This window comes from Schistocerca americana, chromosome 1 (genome assembly GCF_021461395.2).
Source record: "Schistocerca americana isolate TAMUIC-IGC-003095 chromosome 1, iqSchAmer2.1, whole genome shotgun sequence".
NCBI classification, from domain to species: domain Eukaryota; kingdom Metazoa; phylum Arthropoda; class Insecta; order Orthoptera; family Acrididae; genus Schistocerca; species Schistocerca americana.
The window spans coordinates 1,152,456,926-1,152,482,730 of NC_060119.1; the positions used below are offsets into that span (position 1 = coordinate 1,152,456,926).

The 25,805-nt window shown below is 44.5% G+C and overlaps 1 protein-coding gene across 1 annotated transcript in view; it reads left to right on the top strand.

Annotated features, from left to right (window-relative positions):
- Positions 1–25,805, top strand: part of LOC124619462 (tRNA-dihydrouridine(16/17) synthase [NAD(P)(+)]-like) — a 539,847-nt gene that overhangs the window by 270,582 nt on the left and 243,460 nt on the right. The gene's annotated exons all lie outside the window — the stretch shown is intronic.

Genomic DNA, 25,805 nt, shown 5'->3' on the forward strand with positions numbered 1-25,805 from the left:
CGTCCTTACGACTCGGTCCCGTTGCTCTCCCAATCGTGGCGACAACCAAATTTTTAGGCCTTACATTTGACAGGAAACTTAGCTGGTCTCCACATGTGTCATATTTGGCCGCCCGTTGTACCCGTTCTTTAAATGTCCTCCGTGTTCTCAGTGGTCTGTCATGGGGAGCGGATTGAACCGTCCTACTTCGTCTATATCGGTCGATCGTCCGCTCCAAGCTGGATTATGGGAGCTTCGTATACTCCTCTGCACGGCCATCCATCTTACGCCGCCTCAACTCCATACAACATCGGGCTGTACGACTTGCGATCGGAGCATTTTATACCAGTCCCGTAGAGAGTCTTCATGCTGACGCTGGCGAATTGCCACTCACCTACCGGCGCGATATACTGCTTTGTCGGTATGCCTGTCGGCTACTGTCAATGCCCGACTATCCGTCTTATCGTTTCTTTTTTGACGACTCTCTTGACCGTCAATACGGGTTGTATGTCTCTGCCCTGCTACCCCCTGGAGTTTGCTTTCGTCGCCTCCTTCAACACCTTAATTTTTCACTCCCTGCAACCTTTCGAGTGGGCGAGAGCCACACGCCACCTTGGCTCCAGGCTCAGGTCCGCGTTCACCTTGACCTCAGCTCGCTCCCAAAAGAGGTCACCCCCGGTTCGGTCTACCACTCCCGTTTTTTGGAACTTCGTTCGAAGTTCATCGACATGACTTTCATTTATACAGATGGCTCTAAGACCAATGACGGGGTCGGGTGTTCCTTTATTGTCGAGGCACAAAGTTTCAAATACCGGCTCCATGGCCATTGTTCTGTCTTCACAGCTGAGCTCTTTGCCCTCTACCAGGCTGTTCTTTACATCTGCCGCCACCGACATTCTGCTTATGTCATCTGCTCAGATTCCCTGAGCGCCATCCAGAGCCTCAGTGATCCGTACCCGGTTCACCCTTTCGTACACCGGATCCAACGCTCTCTTCAGCAGCTGGTGGACGTCGGTTCTCCAGTTAGCTTTATGTGGGTTCCTGGCCATGTCGGTATCCCTGGGAACGAAGCTGCAGATGCCGCGGCCAAGGCTGCGGTCCTCCAGCCTCGGACAGCTTTTTGTTGCGTCCCTTCGTCCGATTTTAGCAGGGTGATTTGTCGGCGCATCTTATCTCTGTGGCATGCCGATTGGGCTGCACTTACTGGCAACAAGCTTCGGGCCTTAAAACCTCTTCCCGTGGCTTGGACGTCCTCCTCACGCCCTTCTCGGCGGGAGGAGGTCGTTTTAGCCCGGTTAAGAATTGGACACTGCCGGTTCAGCCATCGCCATCTGCTGACGGCTGCGCCGGCGCCGTTCTGCCCATGTGGGCACTTGCTGACGGTTAGACACATTTTAATGTCCTGTCCAGATCTTAACACAATGCGCCTCGATCTTAACCTGCCAAATACTTTCGATGCCATTTTAGCAGATGACCCACGAGCAGCTGCTTGTGTTCTTCGTTTTATCAATTTGACAAACCTCGCTAAGGACATTTGATGATGCTGTTTTTTAATCCTATGCCTGTCAGTCTGTCTTTTATCGTGTTTTCCCTTTTAGTTGTTGTGGTCAACTTGTGCCTCGCGGTGTATTCTTAGAGTAGTCAGGGCGCTAATGACCATTGAAGTTGTGCGCCCTAAAACCACAAAAAAAAAAAAAAAAAAAAAAAAAAACCGTTCAACTAGCATGGGGAGGTCGGACAAGTCGGCGATTGCTTCATTATTGACGAACTCTGCGGGGAGGACTAGGGTCTCGCCATACAGGAGCTCTGCGAGTGAAGCCTGGAGGTCTGTCTTGTAAGCCGTGCGTATTCCTAGCATAACCCACGGAAGGGCATTGCACCACTCACCACCGTGGCACATGAGTGCCGCTTTCAGTGTTCCGTGCCACCGCTCGACCAGTCCATTGCTGTGGGGGTGGTAAGCCGTAGTGCGGAATCCACCCACCCCACAGAGGGCGCAGAGTTTGTTAAACAGCAGGGATTCAAACTGTCTTCCCTGGTCAGTGGTGATGGATGTAGGACAGCCAAATCGAGCTATCCAGGAGGATACAAATGCACGTGCTACGGAATCTGCTGTGATGTCCTGCAGGGGGATTGCCTCCACCCAACGTGTAACGCGATCACTGCCGGACAGGATATACCTGAAACCACCCGACACGGGTAATGGTCCTACAAGATGCACTTGTACATGACGGAAGCGGCCTTTCGGGATGTCGAATTTACCTAGACTGGGTTGTGTGTGCCTGCTGACTTTGCTGCGCTGGCACTGTAAACAAGCACGAGCCCAAGTACGACAATCCCTCTTCACACCTGGCCACCCCCCCTGCGGGTCCGGGGATTAGAATAGGCCCGCGGTATTCCTGCCTGTCGTAAGAGGCGACTAAAAGGAGTCTCTCCCCCACACGGGGGTAGTTAGCACCTGCATCCGGAGACGGACGGTTCCACGACCTCTATTTGCGGTCATTTTGCTTTTTCACTTCTCGTTTCTTCCTACCTTTGGTTGGTTCCTTTCTTTGCTCTTCTCCACCTCACTGTCTTCCTTACTCTTTCCCCTGCAAAATCTCCTTGCCTTCTTATTGCCTTCTTCTCCTTGCCTTCTCATTGCCTTCTTCTCCTTGCCTTCTCATTGCCTTCTTCTCCTTGCCTTCTCATTGCCTTCTTCTCCTTGCCTTCTCATTGCCTTCTTCTCCTTGCCTTCTCTGGTCTCCGCCTCGGCGTTTGAGACAGTCTGTCCTCTCTCTCTCTCTCTCTCTCTCTCTCTCTCTCTCTCTCTCTCTCTCTCTCTCTCTCTCTCTCTCTCTCTCCCCCTTTTCCTCTTCTTCCTTCCTCCCTGTGCGTGCCTGAAGGCCGACCCACGCGTTCGCACGCGTAGCCGGTGACGGGGTAACGCGTAATTCCCCGCCCTGGGTAGACATGTAAGGCACGCGCATACCCCCTGGTAAAGGCCAGGCCCGGGGAGCTGATACCTTCTGACCATGCCGATTGGTCCCTCCGTCTGTTTCTCAGGAGGTGTGACCTGAGGTGTAAACATTCACCTAAGGCGGGAGTGCCCTCTGAGAGGGTCCCCACAAGGAAGGAGCGCGCCATCGGAGATGCTGGCAATCATGGGGGATTCCTCCGCAATGGATTTCACTCCATCTCTCTCGACTTCTGCCCAAAAACGGAAACATGACCAGCCACCAGTGACAAAAGTACTACCGCCTGCCCCACAGTTCCTTGTCGTATTTCGATCTGAGGACGGAAAGGATTTTTCCTCTGTCAACCCTTTCGTTATCCAGAAGGGCGTAGATGCCATAGCCGGATCTGTCAAATCTTGTACCAGGTTGCGTAGCGGTACCTTATTACTAGAAACTGAGAGCGCCTTTCAGGCACAAAACCTGCTTCGGGCCACACTCCTGTACACGTTCCCTGTCCGGGTGGAGGCTCACCGAACTTTGAATTCGTCTTGTGGTGTAGTCTATACTAGCTCCCTTGACGGATTGACTGACGAGGAGATTCAATCTTTCCTCGCTGAGCAGGGCGTGACGGCTGTCCATAGGGTCATGAAAAAGGTCAACAACGACCTTGTACCGACCCGGACACTTTTCTTGACATTCGATAGTGTTAAGCTATCATCGCGCATCAAGGCGGGCTACGAGGTTATTTCTGTTCACCCCTATGTCCCGACACCTACGCGCTGCTACCAGTGTCAGCGTTTCAATCACACTCGACAGTCTTGTTCCAATGCGGCTAAATGTGTCACTTGTGGCAGGGATGCCCATGAGGGTGACTGTCCACCTCCGTCTCCTCCTTGTGTGAACTGTCAGGGTGACCATGCTGCATCCTCCATCGACTGTCCTGTCTATAAGGAAGAACGCTGTATCCAAGAAATTCGGGTCAAAGAGAAAGTGTCCACCTCGGCTGCTCGCAAGCTATTGGCTAGTAGGAAGCCCACGCTGCTCCCAGCGGGGAAATACAGTACTGTCCTCACCTCTCCTCGGACTACCAGGGAGGTGGCAACCCAGACATGCGATCTGACCTTCAGCACCACGGTCATCCGTTCGGCCAGTGCTAAGATCGCGCGGTCAACGTCTCCTCTTCCTCCCATCACCCCACAGACACCAGCCCCTTCATCAGCTTCTGCTAAGACGAAGACCCAGAAGTCAGATGCACGGGCCTTCAAGAAGGAACCGTCCCGTGCATACTTCCTACGTACCTCGACCTCCCAGCCTTCGACCGGTACTTCCACCAAACGTCCTTCCAAGAAGGCTCATAGGAAGCACAGTTCTCCTTCTCCGCCATGGCGCACTTCTTCTCCTGCGCCACCCAGCGGTTGCCGCCCCAGGCCGTCATCCGTTTCGCCTGGCCGCACCGCTGGTAGCCGAAGATCTGGCCGTTCACCGGCGGAGGAAGCTCCCCCTCCTGGCCATCCTCCCAACATGGCCGATGAACCTATAGACCCAATGGACGATGACTGTCCGCCTACTGATAGCGGCGGCAGTGCTCGCTCGAAGCCAGGCCCTCAGCGGCCTTCGAGGTGACCCCTTCTTTCATCTTCCTTTTCTTCTTACAATGGCACTGGAATATTCGCAGCATTCGCTCCAACCGAGAGGACTTGAAGTTGCTGCTCCGCTTGCACCGTCCGCTCGTCGTAGCCCTCCAGGAAACGAAGCTACGCCCATGCGATCAAATTGCCTTGGCACACTACACCTCTGTGCGTTTTGACCTACCCCCTGTGGTAGGTATCCCAGCTCATGGAGGGCACGCCGGTTTGAGTGGTATGCACTTTCTGATACATATTCGAGCGACCACTTCCCGTGTGTTATCCATCTCCTGCAGCGTACCCCCTCTCCGTGCTCCTCTAGTTGGACCGTCTCCAAGGCAGACTGGGGGCTCTTCTCTTCCAGGGCGACCTTTCTGGATCAAACCTTCACAAGCTGCGATCGTCAGGTCGCACATCTCATGGAAGTCATTCTCGCTGCTGCTGAATATTCCATCCCTCACCCTACTTCTTCTCCACGTCGTGTACCGGTCCCCTGGTGGACAGCAGCATGTAGAGACACTTTACGTGCTCGTCGACGTGCTTTACGCACCTTTAAACGCCACCCTATAGTGGCGAATTGTATCAATTATAAACGATTACGTGCTCAGTGTCGTCGTATTATTAAAGAAAGCAAGAAAGCCAGCTGGGCTGCTTTCACAAGCACCTTCAACAGTTTTACTCCTTCTTCTGTTGTCTGGGGTAGCCTGCGCCGGCTATCTGGCACTAAGGTCCACTTACCAGTTTCTGGCTTGACGGTCGCGAATGACGTCCTTGTGGCCCCTGAAGATGTCTGCAATGCCTTCGGCCGCTTTTTCGCAGAGGTTTCGAGCTCCGCTCATTACCACCCTGCCTTCCTCCCCCGCAAACAGGCAGAGGAGGCTAGGCCACCTAACTTCCGCTCCTCGAATCGTGAAAGTTATAATGCCCCATTCACCATGCGGGAACTCGAAAACGCACTTGGCCGATCACGGTCCTCCGCTCCAGGGCCTGATTCTATTCATATTCAGATGCTGAAGAACCTTTCTCCTGCGGGTAAAGGTTTTCTTCTTCATACTTACAATCGCATCTGGATTGAGGGACATGTTCCCGCATGCTGGCGCGAGTCTATTGTTGTCCCGATTCCTAAGCCGGGGAAGGACAAGCAATTGCCTTCCAGTTATCGACCTATCTCGCTTACCAGCTGTGTCTGTAAAGTGATGGAGCGAATGGTTAACTCTCGATTGGTTTGGCTGCTTGAGTCTCGACGCCTACTTACCAATGTACAATGTGGATTTCGTAGGCGCCGCTCTGCTGTTGACCATCTGGTTACCTTGTCGACCTTCATTATGAATAACTTCTTGCGGAAGCGCCCGACCGCGGCTGTGTTCTTTGATTTGGAGAAGGCTTACGACACCTGTTGGAGGGCGGGCATTCTCCGCACCATGCATACATGGGGCCTTCGCGGTCGCCTCCCTCTTTTTATTCGTTCCTTTTTAATGGATCGACAGTTCAGGGTACATGTGGGTTCTGTCCTGTCAGACACCTTTCGCCAGGAGAATGGGGTGCCACAGGGCTCAGTTTTGAGCGTCGCTCTCTTCGCCATCGCGATCAATCCAATAATGGATTGCCTCCCAGCTGATGTATCAGGCTCCCTTTTCGTGGACGATTTTACCATCTATTGCAGCGCGCATTGTACACGTGTCCTGGAGCGCTGTCTTCAGCGTTCTCTTGACCGTCTTTACTCCTGGAGTGTCACCAATGGCTTCCGTTTTTCTGCCGAGAAGACGGTCTGTATTAACTTCTGCCGCTACAAAGAGTTTCTCCCACCGTCCTTACGACTCGGTCCCGTTGCTCTCCCAATCGTGGAGACAACCAAATTTTTAGGTCTTACATTTGACAGGAAACTTAGCTGGTCTCCACATGTGTCATATTTGGCTGCCCGTTGTACCCGTTCTTTAAATGTCCTCCGTGTTCTCAGTGGTATGTCGTGGGGAGCGGATCGAACCGTCCTGCTCCGTCTATATCGGTCGATCGTCCGCTCCAAGCTGGATTATGGGAGCTTCGTATACTCCTCTGCACGGCCATCCATCTTACGCTGCCTCAATTCCATACAACATCGGGGTTTACGACTTGCGATCGGAGCGTTTTATACTAGTCCCGTAGAGAGTCTTCATGCTGACGCTGGCGAATTGCCACTCACCTACCGGCGCGATATACTGCTTTGTCGGTATGCCTGTCGGCTACTGTCAATGCCCGACTACACGTCTTATCGTTCCTTTTTTGACGACTCTCTTGACCGTCAATACGGGTTGTATGTCTCTGCCCTGCTACCCCCTGGAGTTCACTTTCGTCGCCTCCTTCAGCACCTTAATTTTTCACTCCCTGCAACCTTTCGAGTGGGCGAGAGCCACACGCCACCTTGGCTTCAGGCTCAGGTCCGCGTTCACCTTGACCTCAGCTCGCTCCCAAAAGAGGTTACCCCCGGTTCGGTCTACCACTCCCGTTTTGTGGAACTTCGTTCGAAGTTCATCAATATGACCTTCATTTATACCGATGGCTCTAAGACCAATGACGGGGTCGGGTGTTCTTTTATTGTCGGGACACAAAGTTTCAAATACCGGCTCCATGGCCATTGTTCGGTCTTCACAGCTGAGCTCTTTGCTCTCTACCAGGCTGTTCTTTACATCTGCCGCCACCGACATTCTGCTTATGTCATCTGCTCCGATTCCCTGAGCGCCATCCAGAGCCTCAGTGATCCGTATCCGGTTCACCCTTTCGTGCACCGGATCCAACGCTCTCTTCGGCAGCTGGTGGACGTCGGTTCTCCGGTTAGCTTTATGTGGGTCCCTGGCCATGTCGGTATCCCTGGGAACGAAGCTGCAGATGCCGCGGCCAAGGCTGCGGTCCTCCAGCCTCGGACAGCTTCTTGTTGTGTCCCTTCATCAGATTGTAGCAGGGTTATTTGTCGGCGCATTTTCTCGCTGTGGCATGCCGATTGGGCTGCACTTACAGACAACAAGCTTCGGGCCTTGAAACCTCTTCCCGCGGCTTGGACGTCCTCCTCCCGCCCTTCTCGGCGGGAGGAGGTCGTTTTGGCCCGGTTACGCATTGGGCACTGCCGGTTCAGCCATCGCCATCTGCTGACGGCTGCGCCGGCGCCGTTCTGCCCATGTGGGCAATTGCTGACGGTCCGCCACATTTTAATGTCCTGTCCGGCTTTTAACACACTGCGTCTAGATCTTAACCTGCCATGTACTTTAGATGCCATTTTAGCGGATGACCCACGAGCAGCTGCTCGTGTTCTTCGTTTTATCAATTTGACAAACCTCTCTAAGGACATTTGATGATGCTGTTTTTTAATCCTATGCCTGTCAGTCTGTCTTTTATCGTGTTTTCCCTTTTAGTTGTTGTGGTCAATTTGTGCCTCGCGGTGTATTCTTAGAGTAGTCAGGGCGCTAATGACCATTGAAGTTGTGCGCCCTAAAACCACAGAAGAAAAAAAAAAAAAAAAAAAACAACACCTGGCCACACAAAGCGTTCTGTAACCAGGCGCGTAGTAGCCTTAGCACCAGGATGTGCCAGGTTATGTAAAGTAGTGAACACTTGGCGACGCAGCGCAGGAGGAACAATAGGCCGAGCGGTGCCTGTGGATGTATCATACCACAGTGGCTTTGCCGAGCCTGGTAGGTTGCATGAAACGATCTGAAGGGAAGTATCTGGGTCCTGTCGGAGGTTGTGCAATTCGGTGTCACTGTCCTGTAAGCGGGCCAATTTATCGAAATTAATGGGGGATGAAATTGCAGTGATACGTGATAGGTAGTCAGCCACCACATTTTCTGACCCTCGAATGTAACGGATGTCTGTTGTGTATTGGCAAATTAAGTCCATTTGCCGGAACCTTCGTGGGGGAAGGTCAGTAGCGGGGTTACGGATAGCCTCCGCGAGGGGGCGGTGGTGCGTGAAGATTGTTATATTCCTTCCTTCAATGTCTGTGCAGAAATATTTTACAGCTTCATAAACTGCAAGCAATTCTCTGTCGAATGCTGACCATTTACGTTGAGCTGTAGATAATTTTGTGGAAAAAAACTGGAGTGGTTGAGTCGTGTCATTGACATGCTGTTGTAGGAATGCACCGATTGCGAAATCACTTGCATCCGCTGTAATCGAGATGCAGGCATCTGGCAAAGGATGGGCGAGAGTGACACCACGTGCTAACGCTGATTTAAGGTCTTTGAAAGCTCTCACCATGTTGTCAGACCACGGTACTCGGCGACTGCCTGAAGTTTGTTTACCGGCCAATGCATCAGTCAAAGGGGCTTGAATTGCTGCCGCCATCGGCAGGGTACAATGATAGAAATTGACAGTTCCTAAAAACCGGCATAATTCGCGAAACGACTCTGGGAGGGGTAGCTCACGAATGCAGTCAACCCGTTCCTGCGGGGGGCATATACCATCCGAGGAGACTGTGTACCCCAGAAAAGTGACAGCGGTGCAGTGGAGTTGTGACTTGTCATTATTGATCTCGACTCCATTACGTGTCAATAAGTCCTGTATCGTGGCCACGTGGAGTTCATGTTCTCTGTCAGAGAGGGAGAAAATTAGTATGTCATTGAGGTATGCGTAGTAATATGTGCAGTGAAAAAGAAGTGAGTCTATAAAACGCTGCCAAGTTTGGGCCGCGTTTTTGAGACCATAAGGCATGTAACAAAATTCGTACAGGCCAAAAGGTGTGATTACTGCTGTCTTTGGGATGTCACTCTGTTCCATAGGTATCTGTAAATATGCCTTGCCGCAGTCCAAGACACTGAAGATGCGTGCTCCGCTAAGTACTTGCGCAAAGTCTTGTATGTGAGGTATCAGGTAATTGTCTAATACCGTCTGCGCGTTGTGGCGACGATAGTCGCCGCACAGGCGCACAGTGCCGTCCTTTTTGGGAACTAAATGTATGGGGGAGGACCAGTTACTGTCCGATGGGCGAACAATGCCTGTCCTTATAAGTTCCTCCACTGCGGCTTTAGCAAGGCGTAGTTTATGTGGTGGCAGTCGACGCGCTTTATGGCCCACTGGAGGCCCATCTGTCGTGACAATTTTGTGTGTCGTGCCATTTGTAATAGCGTTCAGCTTGGCTGGCGAACTCATTTGGGGGCCGTTGTGAACGGGGATCGGTAGCACACAAGAGTCACTAACCTGATGTGCCAGGGAAGCGGTCTGCTTCGGTGTCGACAAAGTTCCACGAGGTGCATCTCCGGTGTCAGGTGGTAGTGACGTTGGCAGGCGTTGTACGAGGCGTCGTGCCTCGGTGAGGGCTTGCGTAGCCGATGATCTGGCACGGTTCCGTTCGACGTTGTGAGGACGGAGATCGTCGACTGCAGGGCGTTCAGGCTGGAGATGGGCGGTGGAAATTGTGAGGCTGTCTGCCGATGAAGAGCACTTGATGGGAGCTGTGTCCAGGTCGTCGGGCAGCCGAGGGGGAGGGGGGGCTGAAGAGGCGACTGAACATCCAATATGCGTGGATGAGGTGTGGTGCAATAATGTGGCTGACTGAAGATCTGGAGACAGTCCGAAGTGGAAAAGGAAGTCGATGCCTAATACTGGATCTTCGACATCAGCCACGTAGAAGGACCAAGTGAACTGTTTACCAGGTATGAGTTCAATAGGTAACTTGGCCAAACCTCGACACGAAGTGTCGACTTATTTGCTGCTCGAAGGGACAGTTTGGTTGGTGTCGTGTCCTTTACAGAAAATGTGGGAGGTATGACACTGACGTCTGCTCCGGTATCGACTAGAAAATACCGGCGCGAACCAACATCCAAGGCGTACAGACATCCTCGTGGGGTGGGGGATCTGACAGAATGCAATGTCTGTGGGCGCCCCTGCCTGTATCCGCGGGCCGCAGTAGGCGGACGGCAGTTGCGAGCGGCGTCCCTGAAAGTGGTGTGAAACCAGCATATGCGTGAGTTGGCTATACTCGTCCCGCCAGCCGAAGCGTCACGTGGGGGGAAGGCGGGGCGGGCAGGTGCTAGCCCGGTTAGGGTGGGGAGCGGCTGTTGCCGACCCGCTGGCAGTTCCCGGTCTTGGCCGCTAGGTGGCTGCTGTTCCGTGTGCTGTCCGCAATACGCACGCGCCCAGCCTCTACCGCCCGACGGTGGAAGTATACACACAGGGTTACCAACCTCAGCGGTGTTAGACACTGTGCTGTGTCGAATAATGGTGTATGCCTGATCCGCCAGCCGTAGTTTATCCTCGAGTGACGCTGCGGTATGTGGAAGCAAATGTAACTGTAGTTCTTGCGGCCGCTTCACCAACCACAATGCCCAGAGTGCTAAGTTTGGCAGGATCTCGGTACCGACCTGTGCATGCAAGCATCGCCACAGCTGTGAGGGTGTTCTGTCGCCTAAAGTCTTGTCGTAAATAGTATCGGCCCCCGGATGAGAGAGGAGTTTGATAAGTAATGCGCGAGCAGAGGCATATTTGTTGCTCTTAGGTGGGTTCAGCAATAAGTCACTGAAGAGATCAGGGTGGTCGTGCAGGTGGTTCACTAAACACACGAAACGGGTGCTGTCGTCTGCAATACCGTGTATGTCCAACATGTTGTCCACCAAGGTAAACCACATCACTGGGTTGTCCAGTTGTAACGGCGGCAGCTTCGGAACACGGCCGGGGGCCAGTGTTTGCGGGGCTGTAGGAGAGGCACGAAACGCATGGGGATTCTGCACGGTGTTCACTGGTGCGAAATGTGCCTCAGTGGCAGGCGATGTGTTGCGTTGAACGTCCGTTAGCTGTGTAGACGAGACGTGGTATCCAGTCCATGTAGGCACGGAATCTGTGCAGCCACACGACAAGCACGGTGCGGCAGGCGCGGGCGGGTCAACTGCCGGTGCAGCCGGAATCTCGAGCGGAGGCGCGAGATTGCGATCGAGTGCCGAGTGACGGGGCGGAACCATGGCAGGTGCGTCGCCCGAGGTGTGCGTGGGGCGGCAGGACAGGTAGGCGTATAAATGGTCCGGCGCCATTGGCACGAGTGTCCCTTCGACCGGCGCGAAGGGGGGCACGTTAAACGGCGGCCGTGCATGTGGACCCAGAAACTGGCCAGCCGCGTGGTCCATGCTGTGAGGTATAAACTCGGGGTTTCCGGGATCCTGTGCTGAAGGGGCATTCTGTTGAGCGTAGAATGCTGTAGAAGGTGTCCGTGACGATGTGTACAGCGCCCGGTGTGGTATGCCGGCAGAGGTTAGAGTCGTCCGGCCAGGCGAGGCAAACACGGGAGATACGAACATTCCCGGTGTATTAGTGGCACACGGGGTGAAGCATTGCGCTTCACAGTCGAATGTCCATTCTGCGGTCACGGCGTCGTGCACTGCTGTAAAAACTGGAGGCTGCGACATTGTCTATTGGTGCGAAACCGGTGATACACAGCGAGCGACTGCAACGTATTTTCGCGACTCGGGGTCACCAATGTGGGTTTTTATGGCTATAGTGACGGTCCTCGCACCAAAAATTCCAACTTATTATGATAACGCACTTTTATCATGGTTCGTATATTTACAGAAACACAAGAAAAACAATGCACAATTTCACGACACGTGTATCACTAGTCAAGTCGCAGACGGGACTGCCAAAGAAGCTCCAGTCTCCAAAGACCTTTTACTCTGCGCTTTGCCGGTGAAGTTACTGGCAGTCGACTGTCGCCACAAGTTTATTGCTTGAGTAATTGTCCTCTCCACACAAACAGAGTTCACTTTTAAGGATTCTGTTGTTATTTGTGCTGGAGTTGTGTCAGTAACAATTCTCACTGATTCTTTATCTGAGACTTCAGTATCCTTCCATTTAAGTTCTATTGCTGTTTTGTACACTTTCCTGTTTGTTTCCACTGATTCATAAATTCTTGTGGCAATTAGTTCTTTACCAGTTGCATTAAGGTGTTGTCCATGTGCTGTATAAAGCTCCTTGTTACTAGGAGTATCAATAAAACAAGTGTTATGGAAGCCTTTCACTATTTTTTTTAGTTTTCTGTTTGCAGATTGAATTTCTTGGTTTACACAAGACCATTCAGGCAGGTCATATCTATGTGGTACACCAACTACAATCACCTTTGTATTTATATTTTGTAATGTTGACAAGGCTTTATGTAGTGAACGAATTGCCAACTTGGTTTCATTCTTTGCTACATCATTAGCCCCTTGGTAAGATCAAGGAATATGGCTGTTGCCAAATTTCCTTCGTCTAGTGCACTATGTACATTATGTAAGAATTCAGAGATTACTGTGATGGTGCTGTGGCTTTTCCTGAAACCATGTTGTGTTTCAGTGAGTAGGTTATTTGTTGTGAAGTGGTCACCGAGTTGTGAAAGCAAAACATATTCAAAGATTTTGCTAAATATGGGGATTAATGATATTGTCCTAAAGTTTTCAACCTGTTTTTTAATCCTTTCTCATATACTCGTTTTACAACACTCATTTTTAAAGAGTCTGATTAGGTGTTTTCCCTAATACAGCAGTTAATGAGATGGGTAATAGTGGGAAATAGGTTTAACTAATTCTTTGTGACATTTTTTAACTTGGGCACTAGATATCTCATCCCATCCAGCTGACTGTGTGGTCTTTAATGTGCAGATTATTCGACTCATTTCATGTTCACTTACAGTTCCAAATTCAAAGTTGTACATTGGGGTGAGCAATGTTTATCTTGCTGTTTTGGTCAACAGGTTGAGTTGGAATGCTACATGGAGTGATGAAATATTTATTAAAAATGTCACAGATCTTCTATTAATTTTCCCTCAAGCAACATGCTTATTTCTTTTGTATTCACATTTGATGGTGCTTTCCAGTATTGATTGATGAGCTTCCAAGATGCTTTACTCACATTGTCAGATTTAATGACTGTATCACTGTGTACCTTTTTCCTGAAATTCAAAAGCTCTGCCTTAAACATTTTCTTGACTTTACAATACTTTTCTGTAAGGATGATATCCTCTTTTGGTTTATAAAGAAAGAAGAGGTCATGAACATTCTGCTTGAGTTTAATCAAACTACTTGGTAGTTTCAGCTTTGGTTTCTTTCTGTGTATTAGAGTCCTTTTTACATCTGTAACTGGGCAACAATGATTAAAATGTCTCAAAATTGTTTCATAGAATTTTTCCCATTTCTGGTTTGAGCCTTTTACCTTATAAACACAGTTACATTCCTCCTGGGCTAGTTTATGTTTAAGGCGATTTGTATTGTGATTGTTCAAGATTTGTTTCTGTTCAGTGACATTCGTTACTTCTGCTGTGTTTACACCAATGTTGATTTGTATTGTGATTGTTCAAGATTTGTTTCTGTTCAGTGACATTCGTTACTTCTGCTGTGTTTACACCAATGTTCTCAATGGACTGAAAATAGTGGTCAGAGTAGTGAAATTCTATATTTCTGTGACTAACCCTGTTAGTAGCAAGTTTACTGACTATCGCATAATCTGTCCTGCTGGAAGTGTAGTTTGTCACTCTTGTTATCAGTGTCTATTGTGTTTACAAGGTTATATGAATTCAGTATATCTGTCAGCCTCAAGCTAGGCATATCATTACAGTTTGCATTAACATTCAAATCCCCAAGTATAGTAAGATTACTAGGGCTGCTTAAACTAATTACTGATCTGAAACTACTAAAAAGAGTGAGACAAATCTGCATTTGGTGGGCAATAAATTCCTATTACTTTGTGATTTGTATAATTACTACGCTCTCCCTTCAATTTAAGAGTAATTCCAGTAATTTCTAGATTTCTTTCACTACTGTGTTTATACAGGAATGTCGTTTTAGTAGTAGTGTTTCTCGGACAAAAATAGCCACCCCACCACCTTTATGTAGCTGTCTACAGTAGCTGTTAGCAAGAATATAACCCCCAATTTACAAAATTTTAATTCCTCTGCTTTATGACGATGTTCAGTAATGACAACGACATGGGGGCATGTTTTGTCACAAAAACTTGTAAAACATCTAGTTTATTTCTGAGGCACTGAATATTTATGTGCATTAGTTTCAGGGCTTGTTTCCTATCTGCTAAACTACTATATTGTTCTGACCAGCTTGGCTCTCACGAAAAACCTTGTCTTCAGTAACAAGCACATTATTCCTTTCGTTCCAACTTAAATTAGTGTGTAATATTGCATAACAAAATGGGCTCTATTGGTCAGTTCCATTACAATCTGCGAACAACATAATTGTGGTAGCGATACTTGCATTCTTTATTTCATTTATACAAAGCAAGAGTAATAAAGGACCAAGAACACTGCCCTGTGAGAAACTATTTCCACTTTTCTTCTTCTTCATCTGAAACCCACTTGATTTTGTAGTTACTATGATCTGAGATGATATCTGCAACCTGAGTTCTCTCCTGAAGGTAAGATTCAAACCATTTCCACACAACTCCTCTTACCCCTACTGCCTCCATTTTGTTTAACAAAAACTTTGGTGATTTACTGTATCAAAGGCTTTCATTAGGTCTATGTTTATTCCCACTACACATTTTTTATTGTCAAGATACCTGACAATCTCTTCAGTATAAGCACAGATGACTGATTCTGTGCTGTGACCTGAATGGAAGCCATGTTGATTTCAGTTCAGAAGTTTGAATGCATCTAAGTAATTTGTGTGTCTTGTTTTGATTAATATGTTGCAAAAGTGTGCTATATTGCCATCACTGAAATCCCTGCACTAAGTTATGTTCTGAGAAAATATCTAATATTAAAATAATTCCAGTGATAGCAACACAGCCTCATGATCACTGTATCCCATATTAACTGCTTCACTGCTGTACGGAGAAAAGGTTTCTTGAATAAAAATTTGGTCTGGTGCAATTTTACTATGCCCAGTGATTCTTGTTGGTGTATTTACTGTGGGGATTAAGTTGAAACTCTTTGTCGTATATAGTAATTCATATTTGTAGTTTGAGGGTTTCAAAAAATCTATATTGAAGTCTGCACAAATTATTTCTTTTTCTTCGGTTCTGCAATATTTAACATCATTTCAAATTTATACAGGAATTCTTCTATGTCAGCATCAGGGGATCTTTATATAGTTATAATAACTAGTTGAATGTCAGTAAGTTCAATAGCTGACATTTCAAAGACTTTTTCTTTATTCCATTCAGGGTATGTTTGGATTGCTTTATACCTTAAATTCTGCTTTGCAAAGATAGCTGTCAATGTGAGTATGCCAGGTAAGCTTAGGTTGGAGCCACATACCTAAAAATATGTGTGTCTGATATATGCATTTTTAAATCCTCTTCACTATTTCTCTTGACATTATGAAAATTTAACACTAGTTTTAATTTTATTTATTACTAGTTTGTTTTGGCTGAACCAGTTCTCAACACTAGTTAAGGTCTCAGATAGTATGGTCTATAACATTCCTGCTGTCTTCCCACTGACTAAAATGCTTATCACCTGCAGACTGGATAGCACTGTGACACTGTTTGGTTAATTTTTACAAAATGGGGCCCAGTGCGGAGCCCTGTGGTATGCCATACTTCACTTCTTTGTAATCAGAATAGTGTCTGGTTGGTTTATTATCTTCCTGAAATTGTACTTCTTCTGCTTGCAAACAGCCAATAAGATGTAATCTAAGCCAGTTGTTAAGTGTACCTCTGATATCAGTACTATCAAGTTTCTGCATCAGTAGGATATGGTCTATGTTGATGATGATAAGGGCTTAGTGAAATGAAGGCATATACCAGTTACTTTTTCTGTATGTTCAAGTTTTTGTACCACTTCACTCAGAAATTCAGTATTGCTGTTTCTGTTGATTGGCCTTTCTGGAAACCATGTTAGGCTGTGGATAATATGTTACACTTTCCTAGAAAATCTAATAATGCTTATACATGATAGTTGGTAACTTTGTGTTGTTATTATTTATTAGATTGACAGAGATTAATGTGATGTTTTTAAGCACGAGTAGCAGGATAACTCTAGAATTGTACAACATTGTTTTCTAATGACTGCTGACTCATGTCGCTGTGGAAACCTTAAAACATTTGCAGTGGATGTACATCACAAATCTGACTGCAAATATAGATGTAGAACTGTTTTGGTAAGAAGTTGGACATTAAGAGGACAATTCATGCCCATAACACAAGAAGTGGACATGCAATTTATATGCATATGCTAGGCTGGCAAAGACCCATAACAACTACAAACATCTTAGTCTTGTCTGATCCAAAAAATTACCTGAATATCTTCACAGTGCCCATAGATATTTAAAACTAGTCTTGTGAAATGGGTGAGAAGCAGTGCTTGTAAAAAAAGAGCTTCCAGCACAGTGACCTTCCAGGGGTGTTTTTTTTTTTTTTTTTTTAATTTAGATGTCTTAAAACGTTATTTTAATGCTGCTTTCTCATCAGAGATACCAGTATAATGTACTGGCACATACTATCACAAATCAAGTACTGGTGGGAGGCAAATAATTTTGCTATGCTCAAGAATTTCTTGAGTATGTGTCGAAAGAGCCTCATTTCATAAGGAAATAAACAATGAATAAACAACAGACTTTGTTTTGTAACCATCAGGCTGTGTAACTATTTTACTACCATACTGTCTCATGTGCATACTTGAATTAATCTCTTTAATGATTTTTTGTCTTTTTCATTAACTATGTACTGCATTTATCTTGTAATTGCTTTATTTTGTAATTATTCATTGTTTATGTCATTTACCTAATTATATATTTATCTATTTTGTATTTCTTGTGCTTAGTGACGGGTGCCCGAGGTTTTTTTAATTATATTATTATTTATATAACTTCGATGGCACCATTTTGCATGTAAATATGCCCCAATGTGAATAAAGCATTTGTATTTAAATTTTATGTTACTTCTAAAACTGTCATCTAAAATACCACAGAATTTCAAAGTTTCACGAAACGAAGTTCTAGTAACAGTTATGTAGCCTACATACTTCCTAAGCAGCGCACCCTAAAATAATTGTGAAATGCTGAATTAAAAATGTAAAAATAAAACATTTCTAGGGTATTATATGCTGGAAAAACTCAAGTTATATAATAAAATATATTCATCTGTGAAAACTTTAACAAATCATTGTATAGTAATACATATCAAACCTAATGTAAGTGACATGGTTCACTTAAAAATATAAGTTGTTATGAAAGAATGAACTCTGATGTAGTTTGCCACAAAATTATATAAAGGACGGAATATAAATTTCTGTACTAAACTGTAATTCTGTAATAGGGACATAATTTACAGCTATCTCTGAAGATATTGTATTTGTATGACTGATGCATGATATGGTACCTCAAAGTCCCACAGAATTTGAATTATAAATAAAATTATCTATAATAGTTGTCTGTATTGTTGGAAGTTCTGTTTATGTTTATTCCCCTCCATCAAACATTTGTTTTTATTAAAACTACAAAACAAATTTTACAAAAAATGTTTTACAATCCATACCTCCCCAACCTTATCCTCAAAATTGGCAGGTTGTTAAACTCTAACCTGCATTCTTTTGTTTGCATCTTTAAATAATTCCCAGAATTAAGAACAAAGTTGAGTCCACATGAGAATGTTAGGGGAAAAAAGCAAGAAACATTAAATTTTGATTGCTTATTGTGAAGATAAGTAGTATACAGCTACTTGTCACCCTTTGTAATGTAGCTTTATGGAGATCTCCAGAGGCTTATTTTCTTCCCTGTATAAATATGTGGACTACAGAAAGTTTAAACAGGTAAGAAAGCCTGAAATTAAAGCAAATGCAGTGGGTTATTTATCACCCCACTCCAAAAAGTCCACAAAATATTATGAGAAACGTGCAGAATATCTGCCAGCCTATTTATTCATGATGGCAGTTTGGAAAAGTGATTTAATATATTCTTTGGATCAACTGGAATGCTATGATGCACAGAGAGGAGAGCAAGGCCACTCAGCCTGATTTATATTATTCCTTAGGTTTTTAAACTTTTTAATGACATAAATGATGTTTCTGGCATTACTGTTGCAACTGGGAGGATGACTAGAATTTGGAGGAGAGCTCTAATATTCCGGGAAAATTGGATTGTAGGTCTATAATACTGCCAATGCATTCTCTGATGTTTTACTGCACTAATCATTCACCTATTTTTGTTTCAAAGCAGACAAGAGTTCTGACGACATCAGTTGATAAAATTTGAAGGACTCCAGATTAGCTTTGGTACTGCAGTCTAAGTACTTTCTCAGAATTATGCTCAAAGAAATTTAATTAAATTTTGATTGCTCTGAAACATGTCATGGAATGGGTTTCTTCTGTGCTCCGAGAAAAGGAAGGCTGTTTTACATAAGAAACATTCCTTTGGGATCAGGTCTGTTATCTCGATATTTCGTTGTGGACACAAACATCATACTGTGATTATTACTTCAGCTTCCTCTGCAAGTTTTGAGGTCACACTAAACAGATTTTATATCACTATCCTGTACTATTTGTTCTAAGATATTGGGCACATTGCTAATATGTTGTAATGCTGCAACAAGGTTACAGTTAACACTTTGAAGAATTGCAAGGAGAAAGCATTAAGGAGATGATTTTATCCAGTAGTACAAGACAAACAATGAAATGACCATGAGTGATCACACACAATTTGTGTGCTGCTTCAGCAATTTCTTTGTTAACCCATGATTCCAACTGTTGCAGAAAATGCACTATGACAAAGCATTTCCTTAAACCACACAACTGTCTCATGTTTGTAAATCCACAGTGTTTCACACATTATGAAAAGTGCTGAGGGAACTCCTAAAGAAGTTTCCAGTGGATTGTAATGTCTGTAGCCTGCAGACAGCACAAATCACCTAAGGTTTAAGAGTAGCCACAGCAATGTATATAGCCATTGGATAAGAATTGTTATGAAAGCCTGTGCATTGTGTAAATGACTGCTTGTTGCTGCTGCTCTGTCTGCCCCTGAGCAACCAAAAATCCATAATTACCACCCAATAGTTTCAAATTGAGTAACATTATGTTTGCTAGACCATGCCTGTTAAGTCTGTATAGAGCACAAAAATCAGGAAGGTTTCATGAATAAATTTAATTCTAAATCTCCATAGCAAGCACACAAAGATAGTTGCTAAGTTCCTGCAGTGGCTAATTGTTTCGTCAAGGAGAGTGGTGAAACACTTAGAGCTCTGCGGATGCTTTGCTCTCTTATAATATTGCCATGTTCCCGTTACCTTGATTTGATTACTAGTGCTGATGAACTGTGCATTCTTAGGACCATTTTTAAGGTGTCTTGGCAAAACTAAACTCCCAGATTTAGTTAAAACCAGAGGAGAGAATGAAAATTCCCATCATTTAATTAGCTGTCATGACACTCCACTCACTGTTACCACAATGAACTGAAAACAAGTGTAACTTTGGCAATACTTTGTACCCAAGAACATGGGATGCTAGAAATGTAGGCCCTTAGGTAGCATTTATTGTCATCTATCAGCTAACTGGGAATGCATTAGGAGCTGTGTCAAATATGAAGGGCCTGGTAAGCGTTACAACACAAAGAACCCTGTAATTCAACTGTCAATCCTGCTTGCAGGGTGGTGGGTTCCTGATGTTATTTAAATCATTGATAAATGAACAATTTGTACAATTAATTAAAATGTAACTGGACATTAAGATTCCTTGTAACACATGAAATTTCATTTGCCTAATCTGATGTGTTGGACACACACACACTGAAAAGAAGAAGATTGTTTTGTAAATTGTGGCTAGATGACATAAGAAAATGAGTAGGAGCAATATGGATCCCAATGACTGAAGACAGCAATCCAAAGAGGTCTGGATGATAATTTCAAATAGCTGATGATAGTGAAATGCATCCTCTGTGACTATCATTCCTTATAGTCTGAGAATAGCAGGAAATTTGGCACAAATGAAAATTGTCTGCCGCAGCAAGTAATTGCAAAAATTTTCCATGACAGAGGCTATCTAAATAGTCTCATAAGAAGAATGTTAATCTTGTATATGAAGTTAGTATGTACACACACACACACACACACACACACACACACACACACACACACACACACACACACACCTAGGTTTTAGGGAAATGGTATGTTCTGAGACAGCAGGCTGAAGGTTTCACATTAGTTGTGAAATTCAGTCTTGTGGTATTAACAATGGCTTTAACAGGGCAGGTGTGGCTGAAGCAGTGAGGGGGCAAAAAATGTATCACTCATTCCTGAAGGCTGGCCACCACCAGCAGTTGTAGCTGCAGTGCCTCTTCATGTCTATTTGTACTGTGTCCTGACCTTTATGACAGCAAAGCCTCACTTATAATACTGATCTAAGACAGTGGCCACCTACTGCTAGTATGCAGGTAGTTTTTGTCTGTTGGTGCCACTGTCTAGCCACACTTTAGTTACCTACACTAATGAGGAATCCCGTAGAGCCCCCCCCCCCCCCCCCTCTTGGATGCCCAAGGGCCCCAGGAATATTAATTAATATGTCTGTAAGTAGTATACATTCAGATACCCTTCCTGATATTCACATTTGTAGGATAAATTTCATGCTGTATTGGAGGCTTAAAACAAATTTTCCATATATCCTAACAAAGAGAGAGCAGCACACATCTCTTAATAAATCTCTAATGAATTTGTATTTCATTATATGTCTCTTGGATGTGCAGTCTTCAACAAAACACGTAGTTGTCTTCTGGTTGGCTTATTGACCATGTCCAAGCCACTCGTTTAACAGGAGAATAAACATGGAAGTCAAGTCTGGCACAAGCTGTCCACATTGAAGGCTGTAGCAGTTTGTAGAGGAAGCATTGTCTTCTGCTCTAGTTGGTGTTTGCAAAATGTGGTCTAATGGTAAGTGCACTACAGTGTAAGTGCATAGTCAATTGTTTGAAACTACTTTTTGTGTAACTTGTTTACACTACAGTTTATCCACTACCTAACACACATTATAGATCCATCCACCTATTTTTTTCTGGCGGAGCTCTTGACTGTCTTTCAAGCCTGGAATACTTCATACTCAAGCCTTTGCCCTTGACAGCATTAACTGACAGCAACTTGCTGACATCCAGGTGTTTTCTTGGCACTGCAGTGAACACCTACGATCAACAGTGCCTGTTATTGCTTTCACTTTGGCAAGTGTAAAGGTGTTTATTGTTGTTATTACGAGTTTCTGTGATAAAAGACTACAATAAACCTATTGCACATTCAGTGCAACTGCAAAAAGGCCATCCGATCATTTACTTCCAGGAATGGTGTTATGAAGACCGTAAGTTGATCAAAAGTGATGCAATAGGTACTCACCAACATTTTATCCCCCCCCCCCCCCCCCCTCCATTTTATGCTTAAATAATTATAGACTGAGTTAAGTGTACTGATTTTCCAAAAGATACTTTTTATGTACACTTTGTTTTTGAGTTTCTTATTTGTATGTTAAAACTCTTAGCATCTCAACTTAAAAAAAAAAATTTAAGCATATAAACCATTTTTACTTGAGAATGGAAAGTCCAGGGTGACTAAATAACACGAGGAGTATAGGTAACAAGTAACTAAATGTACAGTTGAGGTGTGTGTGTTAAGGGCTAGCAACATTTTTAGTCTTGCTTATGTGCATACTAACCACTCCACACCTTTACTGGTGTAGAGGTTGCACTATGCAACCTTCGTGCTGATAGGGCGTGCAAATCAAGGCACCTAAACCCACCTTTTTGCTGGTGCCCAAGTAGTGTGCTAATGGACCCTCTCTTAAACACACTTGCATATCACCTTGCTGACTTCAGGACTCGAATCCTGCAACACCTACCTTATTTCTGAATGGAATTTTTACTCTGCAGCAGTGTGTGCACTGATATGAAACCTCCAGAAGGATTAAAACTGTGTGCCAGACCGAGACTCAAACTCGGGGCGTTTGCCTTTCATGGGTGAGTGCTCTGCCGACTGAGCTGCATGAGCATGACTCACGACCCATCCTCACAGTTTCAATTCTGCGAATATCTCGTCTCCTACCTTTCAAACTTCACAGAAGTTCTTCAGCAAACCTTGCAAGACTAGCAATCCTGGAAGAAAGGATATTGCAGAGACATGACTTAGCCACAGCCTGAGGGATGTTTCCAGAATGAAATTTTCACTCTGGAGTGGAGTGGAGCGGATCGTGCACCAATATGAAACTTCCTGCCCAGTTGCTGCTTACTGAGAGAGGTCTCACCATGAACCTCTTTCCATGTTGGCTCTCATTGCTTTTGCATGTACACTCTCCTCTGGTGCGTAATTCAAGCTCACATTGCCTCTTTAGATCAATTACACTTGAAATATTCAATAAAGGCTTCCTCCCACTTAAGTCTTTTAAATTAACTACTCAGTAATGGTTACAGGATGGAATGAGGCAGATTGTTCATATTTCTCTGAAAGACTCAAAAAGCAGCCACAGTGCCTCTTATAACTTAAGTGTCAGCCAGTTTACAAAATACCTTTCGAAACAAGTTTACAGAATTTCACTGTGATAGACTGTTGGGTAAGGAAAATGCTACTTTATTATGTCACTAAACATATAGATGTCTATGTTTGGTGTAATTATCTGAAAACAGCTAGCATGAAGTTTATATAAATCTCAGTCTCACAAGTAACCGCTCAGAATCTGATGTATTCTACATCATTTGAACCTGCTGTGTATATTTTGCATAGAACAGGAACTGGCAGATTTATTTTGAACCATAAAAAAAAAAAAAAACCACCACACACACTGTTTTAGCTATTACAACATTGTTAACAAAAGCAAATTATACTTTTTTTTTTTTTTTTTTGTAAGAAAAGCATTACAATAAATGCAACAAAAATCAAAATAAATATATTGTAAGACATATAACTTTGTGATTTTTACCACTGCTTACTGAGTAACAGAGGCTCTATACAAGGGCGATGTACTTAAGGGCAATATTATGGAAATGGAAGAGGACATAGGTGAAGATGAAATGGGAGATGTGATACTGCGTGAAGAGTTTGACAGAGCACTGAAAGTCTTAAGTCAAAACAAGTCCCCGGGAATAGACAACATTCCATTAGAACTACTGATGGCCTTCGGAGAGCCAGGCCTGACAAAACTCTACCATCTGGGAGTAAGATGTTCGAGACAGGCAAAATACTCTGACTTCAAGAAGAATATAATAATTCCAATCCCAAAGAAAGCAAGTGTTAACAGATGAGAAAATCACTGAACTATCAGTTTAATAAGTCACAGCTGCAAAAAACTAACGCAAATTCTTTACAGACAAATGGAAAAACTGGTAGAAGCCGACCTCGGAGATCAGTTTGGATTCCGTAGAAATGCTGGAACATGTGAGGCAATACTGACCCTATGACTTATCTTAGAAGTTAGATTAAGGAAAGGCAAACATACATTTCTAGCTTTTGTAGACTTAGAGAAAGCTTTTGACAATGTTGACTGGAATACTCTTTTTCTAATTCTGAAGGTGGCAGGTGTCAAATACAGGGAGCGAAAGGCTATCTACAATTTATACAGAAACAGGGAGTGAGACAGGGTTGTAGCCTATCCCCGATGTTATTCAATCTGTCTACTGAGCAAGCAGTAAAGAAAACAAAAGAAAAATTTGGAGTAGGAATTTCAATCTATGGAGAAGAAATAAAAATTTTGAGGTTTGCCGATGACATTGTAATTCTGTCAGAGACAGCAAAGGACCTGGAAGAGCAATTGAACTGAATGGGCATTGTCTTGAAAGGAGGATATAACATGAACATCAACAAAAGCAAAACGAGGATAATGGAATGTAGTCAAATTAAATCAAGTGAAGCTGAGGGAATTAGATTGGGAAATGATTAGTATATGAATTTTGCTATTTGGGGAACATAATAACTGATGTTGGTCGAAGTAGAGAGGATGTAAAATGTAAACTGGCAATGGCAAGGAAAGTGTTTCTGAAGAAGAGAAATTTGTTGGGTAGATCACATAACTAATAAGGAGACACTGAATAGAATTGGTGAGAAGAGAAACTTGTGGCACAACTTGACTAGAAGAAGGGATCGGTTGGTAGGACATGTTCTGAGGCACTGAGGGACCACCAATTTAGCATTGGAGGCAGTGTGGAGGATAAAAATCGTAGAGGGAGACCAAGAGATGAATAGGCCTATACTAAACAGATTCAGAAGGATGTAGGTTGCAGTAGGTACTGGGAGCCGAAGAATCTCGCACAGGATAGAGTAGCATGGAGAGCTGCATCAAACCAGTCTGTACTGAAGACCACAACTAGTACAACAACACTGAATAACACCACACAACAATTGTATGTATATCAGCAACATTTAATTGCCAAGAAATACCTTATAAGGGAGCAATACGTCACTCAGAACCCAGGATGAGAGGTACATCTGTTGTGAAGATGTGAAAAGACAAGCGGGTTAAATGCTTGTGCCCAGTCACTCACTGACCAATCTGGTGAGATAGCAGAATGAAAGCGGAAGTTTTTAATTTGAAAATCATTCATGTGGGAGAAATCACACAGACATGCATTCATTTGACAAGGATGACATACAGAAACAGGCATCTCTGGCACTGAGAAAGAACTGAAACAGTGGAAAACAAGTAAGTTGTCATATATGGATGGAATACCCTTTCAGTTTTACAGAGAATACTCTACAGCATTGGCCACTTACTAAGCTTGTGTTTATCATGAATTTCTCACCCAGCACAAAGTTCCATATGAGTGGAAAAAAGTGCAGGTGACTCCTCCTCTATATAAGAAGAGAAAAAGAACAGACTTGCAAAATTACACACCCGTATCCTCAATATTAGTCAGCTGCAGAATCCTTGACTGTATTCTAAGTTCAAACATAAAAAGTTTCTTTGAGGTAGAAAAGCTGCTGTCCATAAATCAGCATGGATTTAGAAAGCATCACTCAGGCAAAACTCAGCTTCCCCTTTTCTAGCACTATATCCTGCAAACAATGGATGTAGGACAACAGGTAGAGTCCATATTCCTAGATAGCATTTAACATGGTAACCCCACTGCACACTGTAAAAGAAAATCCAAGTGTACAGAATAGGTTCCCTGATATGTGAATGGTTTGAATACTTCTTAAGTAATAGAAACCAGTACGTTGGCATCAATCACAAATATAATAGCATTATCAGGACTACCGGTACTCCAGGAAGTGTGATAGGGCTGGTCTCGTGTTCTATCCATATAAATGATATGATGGACAGAGTCCTTAATTGTAGTTGAATGACTTCCAAGTTGTATTAGTCATCTGTAGGTTGCTGTGATGCTACAATTTATTTACAAGTTGCCTGTTGGCTTCTGCCTCTGGTTCT